Genomic DNA, 12,332 nt, shown 5'->3' on the forward strand with positions numbered 1-12,332 from the left:
AGTTTGATAAGTTAAAAACTGTATCCTCTAAGCCCTAAGAAGCTAGAAAAATAGGAGCAAATTAAAACTAAAATAAATAGAAACAATAAAAATTGATAGGCAACTAAAGAAATAGAAAACAATCACACCTCTTCACACACAATCAAGAAAAATCAGTTAAACTGAAAGCTGGTTATTTGAGAAAATACACATATTTCTCAAAACGAAATTTATTTCAGGAAAGCAAGGTTGGTTTGACATTCAAAAACCAAAATGGGGGGGGCGGGGCCGCAGGAGGGGCGGACGCGGTCAGGCGGGAAGCGGTAGGGCAGGGCAGGGCAGGGCGGCTGGGGATGGGTTGGGGGGCCGACTTCCTGGGGCCGTCTGTCGGTGAGGATGTCGCGACCGCCCCCTGGGGGCCCCTCAGCCCCAGAGAAACCGCTGAGAGGGAGTCCGCAGCCTTCTTGCCTGAGGCGTCGGCGCCCGGATCTGGCCCCGCCCCTCCGGTCGGGGCAGGCAGGCAGCTGAGGCAGATTTGGGCAACCTGCTGCAACTGGTTCTGCCCGGACGGACAGCCTGAGGAGGTCCCACCAGCCCAGGGAGCCAGGACGCAGGCCTATTCCAACCCTGGGTGCAGCTCCTTCCCTTCCCCAACAGGCTCAGGACCGAGCTGCAGGGCCTGAGGGGCCCATTTCGCAAACACGGCCAGGAAGTAGCAGGCCTGCTTGGAACTGTAAGAGAAATTTCTGCATGGCCTGTTCGAGCCAAGTGGGGAATGGGCCCCGCCTCTGCCTTCTCTGCCAACGGTCCCGAGCCACAGCCTTTCAGCGGGAGGAGCTCATGGAGATGAAGGTGAAGGACCTGAGGGACTAGCTCAGCCTCCGTGACATCTCTCCCGAAACGTGCCGGGAGAAAGAAGAGCTGGTGTTCTTGGTGCTTGGCCAGCAGCCTGTAATCTCCCGAGAGGGCAGGACTTTTGTGCCCTCACCTTGTCCGCGGACCTCCCCGAGCAGCAGGCCTTCCTGAGCCAGCCTCACACCAGCACGGCACCTCCCACCTCACCCGGGCCCTCTTCATCTGCACAAGCCACCTCAGTCCCCTCAGCCCAGGCTCAGGAGCATCAGCAGGCCAATGGCCATGTGTCTCAGGGCTACGGAGAGCCCGCCTACCTGGAGAGCACCTGCTGAGGACGAGACCCAGTCCATTGACTCAGAGGACAGCTTCGTCCCAGGTCGGAGGGCCTCTCTGTCCGACCTGACCGACCTGGAGGACATTGAAGGCCTGACGGTGCGGCAGCTCAAAGACGGTGTTGCAGCTGAAAGACGGTGTTGCAGCTGGGTCGCAACTTCGACAACTACAAGGGCTGCTGTGAGAAGTGGGAGCTGACGGAAGAGAGGGTGACGCGGCTGTGCAAGGATCAGAGAGGACTCCGGCACCTGGTGTGTGGCGCTGAAGACCAGAACGGGGGAGCAGTGCCACCTAGCGTGGAGGAGAACCTGTGTAAGATCTGCATGGACTCACCCATGGACTGTGTTCTGCTGGAGCGTGGCCACATGGTAACCTGTACCAAGTGTGGCCAACGCATGAATGAGTGTCCCATCTGCCGGCAGTATGTGATCCGAGCTGTGCACGTCTTCCGGTCCTGAGGGCTTGCATCTGCTTCTTCAGTGCCTTACAGGGACGTAGCCTGGGATGTCTGGGCTCAGGGTTGACCAGCTTGCAGAGGGGGCAAGTTAAGAAATTTTGCAGTCTTCCCAAGATCAGGGCAAGCAGAGATACCATGTTACCGTGGGCATGCCTGTCTTGCCATGGGGGTACACCTTTTGACTGGCAAAGCTCCTGAGGCCAGTGGGGACGGCTACAAATCACACGGTGAGTCCTTATTTCAGTGATCTTGAGGTGATGATGGTACATGATGAAAAGACTTGCCAGAACTTCGACCATGTCTTCCTCCCTTCCTCTGAGAACCTAGGCAGTTTCACCCTTCCTCTTGTACCTCACCCATCCCCTGGAGATGCTTGCCTTTGTGTTTCATCAATCAAAAGTCCTGTCAGAAATGGTTCTCTTCCTCTCTTAGCACATTTGGATTTAAATTTCTGGTCTCTGGCTTTCTGTGCTTTAACCTATCTTTGCTAAAGTCTCTTGCTACATTGCCTAAAATCCATTTGTTTCTTTGGACCAAAAATGTTAGTTTATCAGACCAATTGTTTTTAGGATAGAATTGGGACCAGTAAATTTAACTCTGAAATGATAGCATTTGTGTATCAAAAAAACTTCAGTTAAGAGTTGCTTCCTTAAGTGCTGGTAATGGAAGCTATCAGTAGTCTTTGACCTAAGCCAACAAGCACCTGGCTTCCAAACTGCTGGGAAATCCGTCTCTATGCAGGGGATGGTGCATGGATAATCTCTGCTGCTTCCTCTCTTGGGGCCTGACTTTGCACCATCCTTTAGTTTGAGGAAAGCAGAAGTGTTGGGTAAAGGCAGTGGCTTTCTGCTTAACGTTGGCTTCGCTTCTGAGCCTCTTTTTGCAATAGGCAGGAGTCTTAAACCACTTTCCCCTGAGAATGAAGTCCCTCCCCTACTCATGAGGTTTTCAACTTGTTCTCACCCAAAGCACAGAGACTTAGGCAAAAGACCTTGCTCTCCTCTCTAGCCAGATGACAGTTCCTGGCTAGAAGAACCTGTAAGAACACCTAAGAGGTATCAGAAGGTACTGAATGAGGGTGGATTCTGCCTGTGGCCAGATAGCTGAAAGTCTTAATTCCCCTGGTTGGTGAGGAGTCCCCACTTGCATTTCCCTTCTTAGCCTACTGATTTTGGGGGACAGATCAGGGAAGAAGCATTCTCTAGGCTGTTTAGGAAGAACCATGGAATGAGTAGGTGATGTTTTTGAGCCTTCTTAAGGTCTTTAGACCACTGGAGGAACTGAAGGGCTTAAGTTTGCTGGAGAAGCTTAGCCAAGCACTGAACACATATGCTATCAGGAAAGCTGTGTGTCCTCCCGTTAGCAATATATGAACTATGCAAACCCTAAACACCTGAGAGCCCCCCTACCTTTCCGCAGCTGAGTTCCCCTGAGACTAGAAGAACCAATCATGACTCTGGATGGTAGTGGGAAACCTCTAAAGGGACCTATTGGTGCAGACGTACTTATGTTTTTGCTTCTTCATCAACCACTGAACCCCTTCAGGAGAATGAAATAATTTTAAATAGTTGTCAGCTGAACACTGGGCCACTTACCTCAACATGATTCCAAGGCCTGGGTGATTTGATTCTGGGCCAAAGATTTTGTAGGAGTTGGGGAAATCAGAGATTTTCCCATGAAAATATCACCTTTCTGGCAGACAATAAATGCTATAGTTTATAATGCCTATCAGTTTAGCAAAGGATCATTCATTCATTCAGCTACTCTTTAATTCCACTGTGAAACAGGTCTAACATGTAGCAATAACTTCAGGGCAGAAGCTAGCTCTCTCCCTACTTAAAACTCTTCTCTACTCAAGCCCTACCTCCCCCTACTTACCAATTTTCCTCCTAGATACAAGCTGAAAATAATATACTGGTGGCTGGTTAGTAACCTCAGTAAGAATTAGAACTGATGTCATTTACTCATTTTAGAGAGAGAACTTGCCTTTAAATATTTTGTCCTCTTATGGCGAAGGTTTCCATTTAGGAAGAAAGGTGTAAACCCTGATTTTTTTTGTATCATTTTTATTATTACAACAAATAAAAGTTGGAAGTCCCAACATCCCATTCTAGTTAATATCTAACCCAGGTATAAAACTTGATTTTTTAAAAATCCTTGAATCCTCCCTCTTGCCCCTCATGAATCCTTGGTTTTAATTATCATGGAAACATCTAATTCTCCCAATTATTCCATGGCTTTTGCTATGATTGCTCTGAGATTTCAGTTGAGACTTAAGACTTGGACAGCTGACTTGTTCATAATACATTGGAATAGTTGGATCCAAATTAATAAGCTGTACAGGAATCAGTGCTCAATATATATTGTATAAATTTGTTGAAATCTCTTGGATGTGAATATGTTACTTCAAGTGGCTTATATTAAGATTTTCTCAAACTTGGGGGTTTAAAGCAAACCCAAATGTGTATTTTTTGTGTTATACAGAGCTCTGCTTTATAATTTTGTAATAAAGTTTCAATACAGAAAAAAAACACCAATATGAACCATATTTACAAAGCAAGCAAAATCAGGCTCCGTTTATATTCCCTCTCTCTATGCCATGCCCCAGAAATGCCTTAAAGCAGAAATCCAGGGCAATCATAAGACTCGTTTATCTGTATATAGCCTTTCTCCCATTCACAGTCCTACCTTGCTGAAAAGTATTGTTTCATAGTTGTTTTTCAGTTGTTTATGACTGAAGGTTAAGTATAATCCTTATTATTGCATGTAATATCTATAAACAAAATTCCCAATCTTTGTCTTTAATTGTAGACTTTATAGATTTGTTTTTCCATTACACAAATAATTGATACATCTTATTAAAATTAAATTTAATGTAAATACTGACACATTTCAATTTAAGTGAATTATCTTGCTAGTTTTTTTTCTTAAACTTCTCTCTTTTTTCCTGTGTTCCTTTTTTAAATCTTTCTCTTTCTTGGATAGAGTATGTCTTATTTATTGTTTCTCCTTATTAAGTATCTAGTTTCACATTCATGTATAATTCTTTTAATGGTTATCTGAGAAATTACAAAATGTATCAATGACTTACTACAATCTACTTTCTTATTTCTTTTACTATTTCTCAGATAGTGAAAGAAAGATTAACCTCATTTGCTCATTTATAGTTTTTGTGATATTGTTGTCATAACTTACTTCTACATACATTTTAAACCCCCAAAACATTATTTATTCTTGTAAATACTCAGGGTTTATTTATATCAACTCATATATTTAATAATTTTGGTAATCCATTTATTCCAGTAGTTTTTGGGTACAATCTAGAATAATTTTCTTCAGTCTGTACAATAGATGTTCTGTGATAAAGTATTTCAAGATTTGTTTTCTGAAGATACTTCTACTTTCCCTCTATTCTTTTTTTTTTTTTTTTTTTTTTTTGAGACAGAGTCTCACTCTGTTGCCCAGGCTAGAGTGAGTGCCATGGTGTCAGCCTAGCTCACAGCAACCTCAAACTCCTGGGCTCAAGCGATCCTCCTGCCTCAGCCTCCCGAGTAGCTGGGACTACAGGCATGCGCCACCATGCCCGGCTAATTTTTTCTATATATATCTTAGTTGGCCAAATAATTTCTTTCTATTTATAGTAGAGATGGGGTCTCGCTCTTGCTCAGGCTGGTTTCGAACTCCTGACCTTGAGCAATCCACCCGCCTCAGCCTCCCAGAGAGCTAGGATTACAGGCGTGAGCCACCGCACCCGGCTACTTTCCCTCTATTCTAAAAGTAATTTTTGCTGTTTATAGAATTCTAGGTAAGCAGTACTGTTTTATTTAACATTTTGATTATGCTTTTCCATTGTCTTTGGCTTCCATCATTTCTGTTGATAAGTCAGCTATAATATTTTTCTTTGCTTATTGAAAACTTTCATCCATTGTCTTTTCAAACATCCATTCCTCTCCATTTTTCTTCTCTCTTATTCTGGGATTCCAATAACACAAACTTAATCTGTTTGACTATGCTACGTGTGTCTTCTATTCCTTCCATTCTTGTTTTCTCTGTGCTGCAGTTTGGATTTTTTTTTTTTTATTAATCTTTCTTTAAATTCATTAACCATGTCTTCAGCCATGCCCAGTCTGGATTTTAACCTAGTCAGTGACTTTTTATTTAATATTTTATAATTTTAAGTTATAAAATGCCTATTTAATTCTTTTTTTCAAGAATCCAATGCAGTTTAATTATCCATGTATTTGTTTTCTTGCCCTTTCTCACTATTTTCTTGATCATATTTGTCACATATGACTCATATATATGTACATATATCTTCTGTTGATGCATATTTTTATTTATTTACTTAACAAAAATTATGTTTATCATGTATAATGTATTGTTTTAAAATATGTGTACATTGTGGAATGGCTAAATCAAATTGATGAACATATAACATTTCTTCACATGCTCATTATTTTGTAATGAGAACACTTAAAATCTACTAACAGCAATTTCCAAGAATACAATATATTGTTATTAACTATAGTCACCATGTTGTACAATAAAACTCTCAAACTTATTCCTTCTATCTAACAGAAAGTTTGTATTCTTTGGGCATCTCTCCAACTCCACCCCTGACAACCAATATTCTAATCTCTGTTTATATAAATTCAACTTTTTTAGATTCCATGTATAAGTGAGATCATATGGTATTTGTATTTTTGTACCTAGCTTATTTTACTTAACATAAGTCCTCCAGTTCCATCCACGCTGTCATAATGACAATATTTTTAAAAGGAAGATTAGCATTCATATATATGTACACATACACATATAAAATCATATTTTCTTTATCTACTCATCTATTGATGGACACTTAGGTTGATTCCATATTTGGTTATAGTGAACAATGCTGCAATGTACATGGGAAGGCAGGCATATTGATTTCATTACCTTTGGATATATACCCAGAGGTGGGATTGCTAGATTATATGGTAATTATTAATATATTGGTAATTATGTCATTAATTTTTTGAGGAATCTTCATACTGTTTTCCGTGATGGCTGTACTAATATATGTTTCCATCAATAGTGTGCAAGGAGTCTCTTTTTTTTACATCTTCTTCAACACTTATCTTTTATCTTTTTGATAATATCACTTCTAACAAGTGTGAGGTGGTTTTTGATTTAATTTGCATTTTTCTGATGATAAGTGACATTGAACATTTTTTACATACCTGTTGACTATTTGTTTTTCTTTTTTTGAAGAATGCCTACTCATGTCCTTTGCCAATTTTTTTTGGTAGAATCTAATAGAATATTTTAATTTGTCTGCCAATTATCAAGCCTATGAGATCTTCTATAGATACATAAATATTGGTATACATTATTCATAAATTGACATTGTTATTTTTCATAGCTCAAATGAAATCATATGTAAATATTTCCAAATAATTTTGTTTCATAAAGCATGTAATTATATTGGGTATGATGGAAGAAAAATTAAAGGAACCACTAAACACTAATTAAATAGTTTGAAGATTATCTAATTACCTTTTTCACTATGAACACTGCAGAGAATTTTTGATGTGTTAAAAACTAAAGTAGGTCATTTTTATTCAAAGCTTTTATCTATTATATTCTACAATTCATATATTGAAAAATTGCATTTTTTGCATGAGCCATGAACAGAAATATTTTATGGTCTGTGGGCATCTCTTTATCAGCAAACACCTGAACAAAGTGCTTAAATGGCTTTGTGCTCTCTTTTCTATGACAAAGAGAAATTTGCTTTTCTGCCTGTATTTGTATCATATATTTGATTTGAAGGATTTGTCCATAAAACAAGATTTGATCCATGAATTTCCTTCAAAACATTCATTATGTTCCACATTGATACTCCTCAGAGAAAAAGTAATTTTTTAAAATGATAATGTTCTTATTTAAGTGAAAACATCACTTTTTAGATAATACATTATTGTGAAAAACTCTATTTATGAAATTCTAGTGACTTGATTTTCATATTTATTAGCATATTACAGGGATACAAATGTTTAGGTTACATATATTGCCTTTGCCCCACTTTTGCCTATTTTAAAATTCAGGTTATTTGTTTTCTTACTGCTGAATTGTTTAAGTTCCTTATGTATTTTGAATATTAACCATTTACCAGATGTACAGCTTGCAAACATTTCCTCCCATTATGTAGGTTGTCTTCTCTTCACTGTGTTAATTATTTCCTTAGCTGTGCAGACATTTTTTAATTTGATGCAATCCCATTTGTCTATTTGTGCTTTTGTTGTATATAATTTTTTTTTTTCTGAGACAAGTTCTTACTCTGTTGCCCAGGCTAGAGTGCAGTGGTATCATCATAGTTCACTGCAATCTCCAACTCCTGGGCTCAAGTGATCCTCCTGCCTCAGCCTCCCAAGTAGCTGGAACTACAGGCACACACCACCATGCTCACCTAATTTTTTTTTATTTTTTGTAGAGACAAAGGATTTGTATCCCCATCATATTCTGAAATTAAAAACAAAAGGTCCAAATTAGAAAAAAATGAAAAATTAAAAATAAAGAAATTTAAGTTTTTTATTATAGTATACAAGCTACATAACAATCAGAAGGAAAAGAAATAAGTTGATCACATATGAATGAGGAAGGAAACATTCAACATTTTCTAGTTTCCACTAGTTTCTGAATTACTGAGAAAATGTATAATTTGTTCAAAAAGTATTTACTAAATAAATATACAAACCAATGAATTAACCTCCTTGTACTTAATAAATGTAAGCACATGATACCAACATATGTGCAAGTCTTATTGTCTTTTCATACCTCCCTAATTCCTTTGTCTTTCCACACTACTTTTTTCTACAAACCAAAGAGACTGGTATAGTACTTTACATATGCTTTCTCAGTAAGTATTTATTGAGGTAAATGATCAACACTATTAGGGAAGTCTGTCACCATTTCACCTCTATTTCTAACATTCATTATTTTCTAACACCTATTATTTATACCCCAGTTTTTTCTCTAGGGAAATATTCTTCTATCACAAGTATATTTCTGAACTAACTTTCTTACCCTGTAAAAAATGTGCTTGCACTACTTCAGAGAGGCACAGAGAAAACTGACTATACCTAGCAACTCTGAAATTCTGTGTTTTAAGAATTTATGACCTGTCTTCTGTCTTCAGGCATGATAAAGTAACTGGTACTGGACTTACCTTCCTGCCACAAACAACTATACTGGAAATATCTAAATAGACAGATAGTAAATATATAGACACATCAGTACACACATACATATACAGATATACGTAGATGCCGTCAATTATTGAAGAACAAGCAGTGTAGGAATATGATATTTAAGAAAAGGAAACATGTGAGGTAATCCCTCTGTTTGTCCCAGTTTTCTGCCTAAAGGCATTTCCTGACAAGGAGTAGGGTTTAGATCCCAAAGAGAGAAAACACAACCCAATGTATTTTATGATGTCAGCATAACTCTATTACCAAAATCTGAAGAAGGTATAGCTAAAGATAACTACAGATCAATATCAACCATTAACAACATAATTGCAAATGATGCTAAAAAATAAACAAACCCAACAACACATAAAAAGGATGAAATATCATGTTCATATCAGGAGGAGGGCAGTTATTCCCTATAATTCAAATTATTATATCATTGAAAAAATAATGTAATTTAATACATTAATAGAATAAAGAATAAAGATCAAGGAATGCAAAATAAGCATTTGACAAAATTTTTCTCCCTTGCATGATAAAATGCTTCAAAAATTCAGAAGACTACAACTTCTTCAATGTGATAAAAAAGACACCTATGAAAAACTTACAGCCAATCTCATACTGACTGGTAAAATATAAATGCATTTCTCCTAAAATCAGGATCAAGACAAGGATATCTGCTCCTATTCAACATTGTTATGAAAGACCCAACCAGTGCAACTAGGCAAAGAATTGAATAAAATTTTAAAAGGTAGAAGTAAAATCATCTTTATTTGTGGGCTATTTGATTGGTTCTGTAGAATATTCTAAGAAATATACAAGAAAACTACTAGAAATAATAAGCAAGGCCACAGGATACAAGATTAATATATCAAAAGCAATTGTATTTACAATACTAACAGATAATAATTTGAAAATAAAATTGAAAGAAAGAAGCAATTCCACTTGCAATATCATTAAGCTTAAATGAGAATCAATTTAACAAAAGATATGCAAGATATCCATAATGAAAATTAGAAAGCACTGCTGAAAAAATGTGAAGAAATCCTAAATAAGCGCAGTGATATATCATATTCATTTATTAGAAGACACAATAATGTTAATGAGTCAGTTCTCCTGGTCTTGATCTATAGATTTGATACAATTACAATCAAAATCCCAGAAGGTTTTTTTTTGTAGAACTTTATAATGTAATTTTAAAATTGATATGAAAAACCAAATGATGTAGAATAGTCAAAACAACCTTGATAAAGAACAGAATAGGAGAATTTACAAGAACTGACTTCAAAACTTAATATAAAGCTACAATAATTAAGACTGGCCCATCTTTATGTTATATTGGCAAATGGAAAGACAAATAGATCAATGGAACAGAATAGAGTCCAGAAATAGACCCACAAATATATGGTCAATTTATTTCAACAAATGTGCTAAGGAATTTCAATGAGAGAATAAAGTTGTTTTCAATAAATTTCATAAGCAAAAATTAGTATCTAAACATAAAAGCTAAAACTATAAAGCTTCTAAAAGAAAGCTTAGAGGCAGAGATTTCTTAGAGAAAAGACAAAAATCAATAATCTTAAAATTTTATTAATATAAATCTTAATAAAATAATGTCTTTTTTAAGAAATAAATTGATTAATTGCACATCATCAAATTTTGAAACTTCTGCTCTTAAAAGATACCATCTAAAAAGTAAAGCAAACATTAGATTCAAATAAAAATATATATGTATATAAAATTATATCAAAAGTATATAAAGAATTACTATATATTAATAAAGTATAAACAAGTGAAAAGTAGGTAAGAAAATGAAACAGATACATCAGTAAAGAAGATATAACAAATAAGCAATTAAAAAGTGGTCAGTGTCACTAGTTATCAGGGAAATTTAAAGTCAAACCTTAATGGGATATTAATACATACACTATAATGACTAAAAACAACAACAAATTTTGACGAGTATTTGGATCAACTGGCATTCTCATATACCTTGTGAAGGTATATAAAACATCAGAATTTACTTGGGAAAACTGGCAGTTTCCATAATGTTAAAATTTCTCTTACCCAATGATCCTGCAATTTCACTCCTAGGTAGTATCTAAGAGAAATAAAAACATCTGCTTTCAAAATGAATTGTAGAAGTAAGATTAGAGCAGATTTATTGATAATGACCACAATGGGAAATAACCTAATGCCCATGCATGGGATAAAACATGATCAATTTTAATATACTCATAATGGAATAGTACAATAAAAATATAAACTCCTGCTACATGCAATAACATATGACAGTTTCAAAATATGCTTTTATGTGAAAGATATGTAAAATATATTCTCAATGATTCCATTTATATAAAGTCCAAGGACATGCAAAACTAATTAATGGTGGTAGAAATATCAAAACTGTGGTATGATGCTGTGTGGGGTATCGGATCTGACTAGAAGCTACCAGAAGGAAAATTTCTGATAATTATGAAAATACTCATTATCAGGTTTGAGGTGTTAGTTATATTATTGTACACCTTTATCAAAACTTATCAAATTATGTCTAAAATATTGGTAGTTCACCTTAATCAAAAAAGAAGAATTTATGATTTGCCGTAGGTTATAAAATTCCTGCTTTGTCTTGATTAATCATTAATTGTGATAAAATGATTTGTCTCTCACGTTAATGAGTTTTTTGAGCCAGAAAGTAAAATCCTTAGGGATCAAGAATCTCAACACCATTATTTTTCAGATGAGGAAACTGAAGTCACTAAGGAAGAAAGAAGTAACTAAGATTTTTAAAAAATGGGTATTCCAGACCTTTCCCAACACATTTAATATTATGTCATAACACAATTATTCAAAATAATTTGACATACCCAGTCTAAATTTATAAAACCATTAAAAAGGTAAAATAATACATTAGGGGTAAATTTGAACAAGATTCACAGCTTTGTTAGACAACAAAATGGAATCCTAACATCAAGTCTTGGTATTTAGGCTTCATGGTTTAGTCCAAAACTGTGCTTCTATATATTTTTAAAATAAGCAATAACATGAAATGATAATAGTATTGCTTATAATGCTAAATTAGTATTAAGAAATTTGGGGTGAAAAACAGTTTCATGCTATGTATGATAATAAGCTATTATTAATTCAGCATTTATTGAGTAGCTCATATGTGACAACACTGTCCTGGGTTATTTTCTGGATGGAAAGTTACATTCTGAGTCATTGCTTAGGATCACTTTAACTGGCTTACCTTTCCTACCCACTTAATTCTAAATTAGCATTATAGACAACAATATTATGACTCCATGATATAGCTTATTTTTAAAAAATCATGGAAGTACAGCTTTGGAATAAACCATGAAACCTAGATACTAAGACTTAATGTTGGGAATCCTTTTTGTTATCCAATAGAGCTGTAATTCTGTTTAAGCTTGCCCCAATTATTTTATTCCACCTTTTAAAGTATTTTATAAATTTAG

General features: G+C 36.1%; 1 pseudogene; it reads left to right on the top strand.

Moving 5' to 3' along the window:
• Positions 1 to 332: 332 nt before the first annotated feature.
• Positions 333 to 1,665, top strand: LOC105876149 (E3 ubiquitin-protein ligase rififylin pseudogene; annotated as a pseudogene).
• Positions 1,666 to 12,332: the final 10,667 nt, after the last annotated feature.

The sequence above is a fragment of the Microcebus murinus genome, chromosome 4 (genome assembly GCF_040939455.1).
Source record: "Microcebus murinus isolate Inina chromosome 4, M.murinus_Inina_mat1.0, whole genome shotgun sequence".
NCBI classification, from domain to species: Eukaryota; Metazoa; Chordata; class Mammalia; order Primates; family Cheirogaleidae; genus Microcebus; species Microcebus murinus.